This window comes from Sciurus vulgaris (assembly GCF_902686455.1).
Source record: "Sciurus vulgaris genome assembly, chromosome: X".
NCBI classification, from domain to species: Eukaryota; Metazoa; Chordata; class Mammalia; order Rodentia; family Sciuridae; genus Sciurus; species Sciurus vulgaris.
This window is the reverse complement of record NC_136471.1, coordinates 108,488,912-108,501,267: the sequence shown is the minus strand read 5'-3', so window position 1 is coordinate 108,501,267 and position 12,356 is coordinate 108,488,912.

The window sequence follows — 12,356 nt, the reverse complement described above, 5'->3', positions numbered from 1 at the left end:
GATCACTTATATTATATGAACCTTGAGAAGAATTTGAGAAGATAAATATTGAGCTGTCAATATGTTTACTATCTTGGGGAATGGCAGAAATCCTGAAGGAAGAACTAAAAAGTGGGGGAGAAAAAAGAGAAATATTTTTAATTGTGTCCTTTACTTAAAAATATGTGTTATGTGACTGCTTAAATAAAAATATAAATATATATATATAGAAAGAGAGATACATATATACACATGAATACACATATCTGTGCTATATATACATAAAGCAATAAATAAAAAGATTTATTAAGACTTTTATAGATGTTTTCTTGAGGTAATGAGATTAAGAAAATGTGTATTTTCTTCCTTAATACTAACCAAATCACGAAGGTACACAATAGTTCCACTTTCCATAGTTTCATTGACCCATAGTCTATTGCACCCTCAAAATACTAAAAGGAAAATTTCAAAAAGTGAACATTCATACATTTTGAATTGTGTATCTTTCTGAGTGGCATGATGAAATAACTTCCCTTGCTCCAACCCAAATAAGATGTAAATCACCTCTTTTTCCAGCTTATCTAAGCTGTGTATGCTACTCACATTTTCCTCAATTAGTAACAATGTCAGTTATCAGATCTATTATTGTTGTCTCAGTGCTATGTTAAATAACCCTTATTTTACTTACTAATGATGACATAGAAATCACCCGTACAATAGTGGTTAATGCAGACTGACAAAAGTAGTGGGGAGAGGGTGGAGGTTGAGCAATGGGTACGATATTACAGTTAGATAGGAGGCATAAGTTATTGTGTTTCGTTGCAGGATGGGGTGAGAATAGTTAACAGTAATCCATTCTGTATCTGAAAATAGCCTGAAGAGAGAATTTTTAAGGTACTAATCACAAAGAAATGATAAAAGTTTAAGGTGATGGATATACTAATTACACTGATCTGATCATTTCCCAATGCAAACAAGAATAAAAACCTCATATTTTACCTTGTAAAACGTACAAATATTAAGGGTCAATCAAATTAAATTAGTTAAAAAAGCAGTGGCCCCAAAGAGCAAGAATAATGATGTTGGCAATTCAGATATGTCAAAGAGATGCTGTAAAGTGTTTCTTTATGTGAAAAGTGGACATTCTAGACTTAAGAGAAAATGAAAAAAATCATGCGCAGAGATTGTTAAGATCTGCAGAAAGAACAAATCCTCTACCTGTGAAATTGTGAAGAAGAAAAAAGAAATCAGTGTGTTTTGCTGTCACACTTCAAACAACAAAAGCTACAACCTCAGTACATGAAAAGTGCTTAGTTATGCTGAAAAGGCATTACAGTTTAGTACTTAGTACCAACATCAGTTTCGCACATCTACTAGGTGTCTTAGAACATATTCCTTGCAGATAAGGTGGGACTATCATATTAATTGTATCATAGTTATTCTTTAATGAGCACAAACAAGGTTTCAGTAAATAGACAAATAGCTTTATATAAAACATATTTAATCCTACCAAATGCCTGTAAGAATAATTACTTCTGGACAGTTCAGAAATCTGAGATTTAAGAAGGGTATTTCTCTTGCAAAGATGATGGAGATAGAGGAATCCAGGTCTGGCTCCTTCAGAAGACTTTTTTAATACCTACCTATTTCTGCATCCCCCTCCCAATATGCACACATCCAGTCATTGATTGTCTTGCTCTCCCAGACTCACTTTCTTTCTCTTTGACAATTTGCTGTAAAATGATTTTTTGACCAACATATTCTCTTTGCAGAACTTATGCACTAACACCTCTCCATCCTACTTCCTGTGAATTACTGAGTTTGTGAATTTAGATGAACAATGACTTAACTAGCACCTTCCAATTTGTTTCCAAGGACATTTCACTTTTTTCTTAACCTTACATAATATGGATTTTTCAAAAAAATATTAATGTAGGAAGTTTCAGAATGTGTGAATAAAAAATGTAAACAATTTTTTCTCACATTTTGTAAGTCACAGAAGCAGAAACTTTTCAGATGATTAAAGACTTTTGAAAGTGAACACAGGACTCAGAACCTTAATATTTATTGCACCTCCTTCTTATAGATCTAACCCATCAAAACAGATTAAGAAATGGCCTGGGAGGAGGGAACCAAGAGTCATTTCTTACAGGTCAATATTTCAATTTTAACCTTCTATTATCAAGGAATTTTAAAAAATATCTTCTTCCTTGAAACATTAACTAAAATCATGACAGTGCTTCAAAAGGCACTTAAGTTGTTCCCCAAAATATTATTTAACTATTAGTGGTATTTATTGATTGCTCACCAGGTTTGATGTTATACAAAGATGAATTGCCAAGGTGATTTCAACTTTAACTGAAGCCTACAAAGAATGTCATTTCTCTCTTAAAGACAGTAATTGCTTTTGTTTGATTTGCTACAAAAGAATCCATTATTAGAAAATAAATATTACATTGTGAGATAGTATGATTGTTTGCCTTAACCATTTTATTGAGGTATGAGTGACACTGAAAAAAACTGCACAAATTTAATATCGACAATCTGAACATGGTTTCATGAAACCATCACAACTACCTATGGCATAAACCTATTCTGCAGTTCCAAAATTTTTCTCCTGCCTTCATGTTTATTATTATTGTGATTACAACACAAAAGAAGGGACAGGGGCATACCTTAGAAATAGAGCTCAGGTTTAGCATACACAAGACCCTGGGTTCCATCCCCAGCATTAAAAAAAATACCATAAGACCTACTCTTAGAAAAAATTTAAGTGTGTAATACAATATCATTAACTATAGGCCCTTATTGTACAGTAGACCTTTAAGATTTATTCAACTTGAATTACCAAAACTTTGTACCCTTTGACAAATACCTCTCCATTGAATTTCCTCCTAGTCCTGCCAAACAACTTTCTACTCTCTGCTTAACTGATTTGTTTAGCAATATACTACTTTAAAGAAGTCATACTACAGGTAAATATCCCTTTTCTGAATGCTTGAGACCAGAATTGTTTCAAATTTGGGTTTTTAAAGCTAATTACAGAATATTCAAATGTACATAATGATATACCTTGGAGCTGGGAACCATGTATGAAAATAAAATTCATTTAAGTTTTATATACACCTTACACACATAGCCTAAAAATAATTTCATACAATATTTTTAGTTTGCCTGCATTTTTACTGCAAGCTGTCACATAAGGTCAGGTGTAAAATTTTAAACTTGTGACATCATGTCAGCATACAAAAAATTCTGGATTCCCCAGCAATTTGGATTTTAGATTTTCATGTCAGAAATATTCAACTCATATTGGTAGTTGACAAATTTCTTATTCTCATTGAATGGAGATTTTTAGTTAGAAAGTTTAAGCATAAGTATCTCTTATAATGATTCCTTTTATCAAAATAGTTGCCCCTAATTATTTGAAAACTTTTTACACAAAATTCAGTATCTGCATTGAGAAATACATGTGCATTTAGAAAGTCAAATACTACATGAACTCATGTGGAATCGAAAGAAATCAAAGTCATAGAAATAGAACAGGGGTGATCAGGGTAAGAATGGAAGGAGGATGAGGAAAAGGAAGATGTTGATTAATAATATATATTTTAAAATCATTCAGAGGACCAGGCACAGAGGTGCACACCTATAATCCCAGTGGCTTGGGAGGCTGAAACAGGAGGACTGTGAGTTCAAAGCCAGCCTCAGCAACTTAGGGAGCCCCTAAGTAACTTAGCAAGACCCTGTTTTGAAATAAAATATAAAATGGGCTGGGGATGTAACTCAGTGTTAATTCATTTGTTGAAGGGCACATAGGTTGATTCCACATCTTGGCTCTTATTAATAATGCTACAATAAAAATGACAGTGCACATACCTCCTCAACATACTGATTTAATTATTTTTATGGACTTAGTAGTGGGATTGCTGGATCTTACATTAATTCCACTTTAATTTGGGGGAGCCCTCCAAAAAATTACCGTGCTCCATAATGCCTATACGAATTTACCTTCTGGGGTAGTTGGGGGTTGTTGGGATAGAGATACAAAATTTCACTCAAATAGGAGGACAACATTCAAGAGATCTGTTGTACAACATGGTAATATAGCTATCAGCAATATATTATATTACTGGAAAATGCAAAGAGGGTGGATGTTTTGTGTTCTCACCACAAAATGATAAATATGCAAGGTAATGCATGCTAATTAGCTAGACAATCATTACACAATATATCTGTGCTTCAAACTGTCACATCATATGCAATAAATATATACAATTTTATGTGTCAACTTAAAAACAAAATAATAAGACAAAAATAAAGTTTCTAAGAGTAGATATTTTTATATTCTTCCTGCAAAAATATTACAAGTATGAGAAGCGATGGATGTGGTAATTGACTTGAATTAATCATTCTACAATGTAAACATATATCAAAAATATCACATTGTGCCCCATAAATATGTGTATGTATAACTAAATTAAAATAAAATAAATTTTAAAAAAATACATATGAACTTATTTTGTGAGGAACACCAAAGAGATGTAAATTGTACTGCAGTCATAGCTGTTGAAATGATCGAATCAAGTCTGCTGTTCACATTGTTTAAACTTATTGCACATTATCACCATCATCACCCTTTTCTGTGCATTAGCTTTTCAGGAGCCCCTGCAATTACTTCTGGTAAAAAAAAGTAAATACAAAATGGCAAAAAAAGCTGAGTAATAACTCAGTTACAGATTAGACAGTGAAAAACTCAATGGTTGGCAGTCCATGGGGTTTCTAATTGAACATGCACAGAACTTAACAGAATCTAAAAACTGTCTCAGAGTCACTCAGCAACCATATTTGGAACAAAATAGAGACAAATTCATTCAGGAAACACAAAAGAAACTATACAACACCATTTTCTGACACTTGTGAATAACTACTGCTTCTTTACAAAGGTGAACTAGAGTCCTGCTTTAAGCCTCCAATCACCTCAAAATATTTCATTTGCGTATACATTATATCTAACCACTGAGAAATGCTATTGATGAAATCTAATCCACAACAGGACCCTGCTTTCATGAATATTCCTTGGAACACCACAAGCTCTAATCAGATAAGAAGATCCCTCTAAGTTCTATTTGAGACATTTCTAAGATATCCTGGGATGCCGACCCCTTTGCTACAGCAAGCATAACAAGAATAACTTTATTCCCCTACACATATGTTGCTGGTATTTGGTCAGTTGCTCTCTTTTATATATCATTGCATTGCTCTTTAACGTTAGTTAGAATATATGCAAACATCATTTATTATCACTACTGTGAAGTACTGCAATGAACTGTACATAATCATACCCATTAAAGAGTACATGAAATTAAATATTTCAGGGGTAGATGTCATGACAGATACGTATTATTTAAAAAATCCTTGATGGATTATGTTATTAGAGAGGTTGGTTAGGTGTCTGTATGGGTTGGTAACACATGATTATATTTCTCACACTGTACAAATTTACACTATCCAAACATTTACAGTAGGAGATTAGGATCAGATATTATACTGAAGCCCCTGACTGGGACACTGGAGGAAGAGAATGATGTAATGTGATACTTTTCTTTTTTACATTTTCTTCACTTTAAGTATGTTCAATCGAATCATATGTGTTATGAACACAAACAGAAATATCCTACCTTTAAAAGGATGATGTTCTGAATGGAAATTTTTTTAAGGAAATCATTTGTGGAAGGGAAATTGGCATAGAACAGCAATATTTTGATTTTCCATTTACATGGCAAAAATGATAAAAACACTATCTTATTCAGGTCATATAGCAATTGGAAATGGTCTATTCTACAGTAAGAAATGGAAGTTCTTCATATTCAGACCTTCTTGTACCTGCTTTTACTCTTTAGTCTAATCACAATTAATTCACTGAGGGCTTGAAACCTCTCTAGCGTTTCAGATCGTGGCTAAAATGTAAACCAAAGGTGACTGAAGTGTAAACTCTTTAAGGATTGCACCTTAAATCCTGAAGTCTAAACGTGATGTCTTGAGATAAGATGAAGGGGAAAATTTAGTATGTTATAAAAATTAAACATGAAGATGACTAATATAAATATGTTGAACAAGAAACGAGATTAGGACAGAGTATTTTAATTCAAAGTTAAAATTTTGTCATATACTGGTTTTATAAATTCACAAAGATACCTTCTATGAACCTATGTCCTATCTGAAAACCCTTCTCTTCTTTGAATGACTGGCATCAGGGTTATCCATCCTTATTAAAATAATACATTCCTACCACAAAGGGTGGAATTACACTTTATAGGCTTCAACAGAGAAATCACAATCTCAACACAATTAGTAAGCATGATCTACCCACTATTTATTTAAGAGATGCGGGCAGGAGCCAGTGACTTTTCTTCAAGTTCTGTGCTTCTGGCTGGTCCAACAGTCACAACTACAACTCCCCAGATCCCATAACATCATAAGCCACTGTTCCCACAAACTCTGCTTTTACCTAAGTCCTATTTCTAATGAACAAAGCTCTTAACCTTTAATACATCTCCTGCTGCTTTTGCTGCTGCTCTAAAATTATATCTTTCTTCTGTCTCTATGCCTTTGTATTCTACACATTTGTGAATTTACATTTTACTGCTGAGTGGGAGATGTTTTGTCTAGTTTCAATACTCCAAACCTTTTATCTTTTAATCTTTGCCCAGAGAGCTGTGGATTACAGTGTGCTGAGTCCTATTATTCCTATCTACACTGAAATGTGCTCATGTGTGTCAACCATACTAGGATAGGTTATGCCACAGTTAAGAAAAATACCAAATTTCAGTTGCAGGAAACAAAATACATTTATTTTTCACTTCTGCTACATGCCTGCTATGTTTTTGTTATTCATTTACTTTATGTTTTGCTCTGTGCTGTTGTTGGCGGGAGGTTCTGCTCATGACTAAATAACACAAACTGATGGTTCTGATGTGGTCAGTCGGTGTGACACAGGGTATATGACATACCTCACTTCCTTTCACAGACCACTGACCAAATTAGTCACATACCCCACAAATCAGATGGACCGGAGCAATGCAATCCTACCTTGTTCCAGGAGGCAGAAAGCAGAAAATAGTTGCAAAGAGCATTAATAACTACTACACTAATCATGTGTGAAGGAAAATATTAACAATTCTCGATTATCTACAATTCTTGATTACATTTTTCATGAAAAGTATTTTATTGGACCCTGGTAAAGAAAACAGGATTACAATTTACTGAATAAATGATGTGTGCGACAGTTTGTTTCATTTACCCTATCAGATTTTATTGAATTTAATCATTTGTTAGAAGGAATTATTTCAAAAATCAGGAACAGATAAACTCAGTTTTATAGAGTAGGAAAAATGTGTCTAAGTGCAGTGTCTTGAGTTTCTCCTTTATCCTTTTACTTCAGATATAGTCCCAATTTGCATTATTCTACCTACCTTGCATTGCCTAAGTTTTTCCTCTGTCACCTTTCTTTAATTCTGAGCATTAAATCCCCCAATTACAGCATCTGAACCATTAAGCACCCTTATTATTCAAGGAACCCTAGAATACTCATTAATAACCCAATACTAGAAAATCCACAATATTAATCCTATATTGGCCATTACCTTCTTTTTCTGAACACCTTATCTTTGAATCAAAATCTTGTCTTTTAGTCTTTCTGGTTGTTTTGTGCCTTATTGTTTTTGGTGCATAAATCCCTGCTTGAATGTTTCTAATTATCTCAGCTCTCTTAAATAGAAGACATACTTTATACCTCTCAAGCTTCATGTCTCTGGCCCTGCTCTTGTGGATGCTGTTTGCCTAAATGTGCATACTCTGTCCTATTACTCTCATCTGATTACATGCCTCACTCCTTACTCTATTTATATCGGTTCCATTGGTCTAAACTCCTTGAAGTCCCCAGACTCTTTTGAACACAAATGACTTCAAAGTTTTCAAGCACAGAGAAATCTATGCAGGACCAACACTGAGTTGTATCTCACCATTAGGTAACGAACTGCACAACATGATTGTTACCATGCAGGTCCATAAAATAGCAAATCATCACATAAAAGTTCTTCACTGACTTGTTATATATTCCTTGCTCATTAAACCATTGTAGTATTTTTTTTTTGAGCTGGGATTGAAACTAGGGCCTTGTACATGCAAGGCAAGCATTCTACCAACTGAGCTATATTCCCAGTCCAATCCTAGTATTTTTTTTTTTTTTTTTTTTTTTTTTTTTTTTTTTTTTTGCTGTGCTGGGGCTCAATCCTAGTATTTTTGAACAAATCTTTTTCTAAAGTATTTTTAGTTGTAGATGGACACAACACCTTTATTTATTTACTTTTATATGGTGCTGAGGAGCAAACCCAGTGTCTCATATGTGCTAGGCAACTGCTGTACCGCTGAGCCAGAACTCCAGCCCTGAACAAATCTTTGTGTTTTATATTCTGATTACTTAATTAACTATACTGTTCAATTTGTAAGTTTTTCCCTACTTAAGGTTTCCCTTGAAAATAAGATTGGCTTTTGTTTTTCTTTTTGTGATCCTTGTGAAGTCTAGAGAGCTTTTGTCCCAGTGTCTCTATAGGAAAAGGAAAATTGGTAAGGTCAATGTCTCTGATCTCAGTATATTTATCTCAAGAAGAGATTATGGAATGGAGTGAATTTGTGGAGTGGCTCTAGCTCTGATAGTTCTGACTCTAGGAAACACAGAAAAGGAAAGTATGTGCACCTATGGGATTACAGCTGTGAGATCTTCTCCAAATTACTCAGAAAGAAAAGCACCATGCACCTTACATGGCAATTAATACACTTCAATTCTGACCTATTGGGGAATTCCTTAAATGATTCAGGAGTGGAGTAAAGAAAACGCAAGGAAAGTGCTTTAGATTCCCCTTAAAATTTGCCTAACATACAGTTGATTGGAAAGTCAGGCACACTTCAGTTCCCAGAATTTTGTAATACAATACAGACACATTTCAAGTATCCACCTCTGTTACTTGTTTGAGACTTACTGTTCCAAGGCAATGACATTTGAATTGGTGACCCAAGACTCAGCCACATAAAAGAAGTATGAGTAGCTTTCTCCTAAATCTGATCTCAGCTGCACAAAAGTAGGTAGATTAACTGCTGAACAAGTAGATAGAAAAATTTTAATGAATCAAGACACAATATGAGTTGACTTCTTCCTTATGTATATAGTCCAAAACAATTCAGTAGAATTTTCCTCAAATTTTCAAATTGAAAATTCAATGAGTTTTATTGCTGTAGTCTTTATCAATGTTGAATAGCCTGTTTTACTTTTCAATCTGCACTGTATTAATAATTTTAGACAATCTAACATAAAGAGATTAAGCTCTTTTTGGAGATGTAAAACACCAACCCCACTATTTTGGGGACCATGTGGCAAATGATAATGTAGCATTTAGCAAGGACATAGTACTTTGGAAAATATTGGTGAAGTTAATAGCACTTTTAAAGGATGACCTCTTACTCTGTCTCACCACACAGTTATTTCTCAGAATCTTTAACAATATTGTAAAATAATGATAAGCATATACAATATTATGGAATATTTATTTTATAAGTTATCTATTTTCTGAAACTTATAGGTTAGAGTCTGCTGGGAAAATGAGACAGAAATATTCTATAGATATAAAATATACCTGTTGCATCACTGAGTTTAACTCAAATGGGGCATAAGAAATAGGGGATTTTTCATTTACTATTGGATTAGAAAAACTAAATAAGCTTGAGAACTCAGCTCCATTTGTGTAGATGCATGTTCATTCTACCTGATCTCTTCTTTCCCATAAATAAGAGAGATTCAATACTGAAATAACTGGAAATCGTACTGGCACGTAATTTTGTAGGCAATGTCTTATTGATGTGGGCTGAAGTGAGGAGGAAAGAATAGCACAGGAGTGTGAAGGTGACTCATAACGCCATGTTCATATTATTTTCTATAAATAAGAAAGATAACATGCATCATCATCAGTATAGCTGAGGGAATCCATTTTTTACCCTACTGCCAAGTTATATTATTTCACATTTATACTGTTATTATGAATATGAACTTTGAAAGCTCCAGTGGAGAGTCAAAATAATTTTGAAGATATGCATCTTCTTCTATACAAGACACTCAATTTTTCTGCCTTTAATGGCTGTTGATGCTAAAATACAAAATGCAGTCTGATAAATATCTAACCCACTAAAATATGATTCCACTTTGCAGAATGATTTGAATGGTACTGCTTATTTTCTAATATGATATTTCCTTCCGGAAAGAAAAGAAATGCTGTCATTGCATACCATTTCATTTTCTATTACATATATTCTGTGAATTTATCATCTCACCATAAATACAAAGTTTAAGCAACAAAATAGAATGACTGGAGACCTTGCATTTTTTAAATTTCTTCTCTATTTTTCTGAGATTGAGGTGGCATTGCAGCCTGACAGCCTGCCATTAGAGTAGGACCTTTGTCTGCAAGAAACCTTGTTTAGGATTGTGTTGAACAATGAACACAAAGATTTTAGGTAAAGACAGAAAAATGACATTTCCCATGTACTCTCCTTCCTCTTTAACCTTTTGGAAAGATTTTCTTTTCTTTCCTTGGCTATTGTCATTGACTCTTGGAGTCCTTGCTCTCATTTGACCAAACTTTCTCTTTTTTCCACATTGCAACTGGAGCGATCTTGACAAAAGAAAAATCAGACAACAGCCATTTACAATGCTTCAATTGCTTTCCATTTCACTTGGAAAAAAAGAATCATTGTTTTCACTATGACCTATAAGGAACTACTTATTTTGCCCTCTGTCTACTCTTCATCTTCCAGCACTGTTTTACCAATTTACCTAGATGATACTGGATTAATTTTGTTGTGCAATAATTCTTTCCATTTATTAGCCGCCTATTTATATTTTATTGCTCTAGCATTATTTCTATGCTTAAACTGCCCCTGATTTGCCCACTGAAGGCTAGCTTCTCTGTCTTTTGGAGAAATTCCCCCAAATTTCTGAGAACTGCTTTACATTGTTCATTTTATAACAAAGCCGTTTTTATCAATAGTTGTATGGAAATTGTTCTATATATGTGTGTGGACCTTCCATTGTATTTTCATCGCCTATACTTGTCTCATTTACTAGGATGTGACATATATGTCAATTAAAATAGTCCTCATATCCACATATGATTAAATTTAAAAAATCAAGAAGAAACTTATTCTCTTATTCTCTTTGGTTGTCATGCATATATGTACCTCAGACTTACCTTTTAAGGCACCATACAGGGATTCCTTTGACAATGTGAAGGGAAAATAGACTACTCCTCAGCTACAATTTAGTGAAAGCAGTGTTTAACACCAAGGGCCCGCCTGTCATTCAGTTTCTTTGTTACCATGCTGTGGGTTGAACACCAGGCAGTCATTTAATATTTCAATAGGAAACTTGGAAAATTATAGGTTAACAATTTGTGAATCATATATAAAAACTAGATAGTCTTGGCAATCTTGCCATGAGGGACTTACTATATAAAAGCTACTCCAACTATGTAGTGGTTTGATCATATCTTATGTGAAAAAATGTGCAATTTTTCATCTGTTTGAAAATGCAGTTTTAATTTTTTAGTATCCAAACAAAACTTCAGACAACAACATACAAAAAAAGGAAAAAAAAATTAAAATTTGTCCTTTGAAATTCTATTTTTAGAGAAAATTGAGTTTGTACATGAGTAAGTAGTACTGAAGTGTTCATGATCAGTATCCTGTGGATAATACCATGAGTTTATGAAAATAATACACAAATTTATTAAATAGCATCAGACTTTAAATGTGAGAAATTATTTTTATAAGACAGTGCTTCAAGAGGATGATTTAATATGTGCAGTTGCAGAACATGTGATAACACTGAAAATGAGTTTTTATTTAGATCAAATGACTGTGGATCTAAATTAATTTCACTTATTTTCAATTCTAATCTATTGGGCATATACCCACAAAGTCACTGTTAATGTGTTGACCCCAATCACACAAGACATTTTCATGCATTTAAAGAGTATCAGTTTTATTTTATTTACTTTTGTTGTTGTAGATGGACACAATACCTTTGTTTTATTTATTTGTTATGAGGATTGAACACAGTGCCTCACATGTACTAGGCAAGCACACTACTACTGAGCTACAACCCCAGACCCAAGGTATCAGTTTTACATGGACATTTTCAAATGCTTCAAACAGAAAATCCATTCAGTTAAAGTCAGCAATGGTTTGATTTTTGTCATCCAATTCATAAAATTAAAGTAAAAAAAAAAAACAAAGTAAAACCTTTGGAAGTTCAGTATATGGAAAGT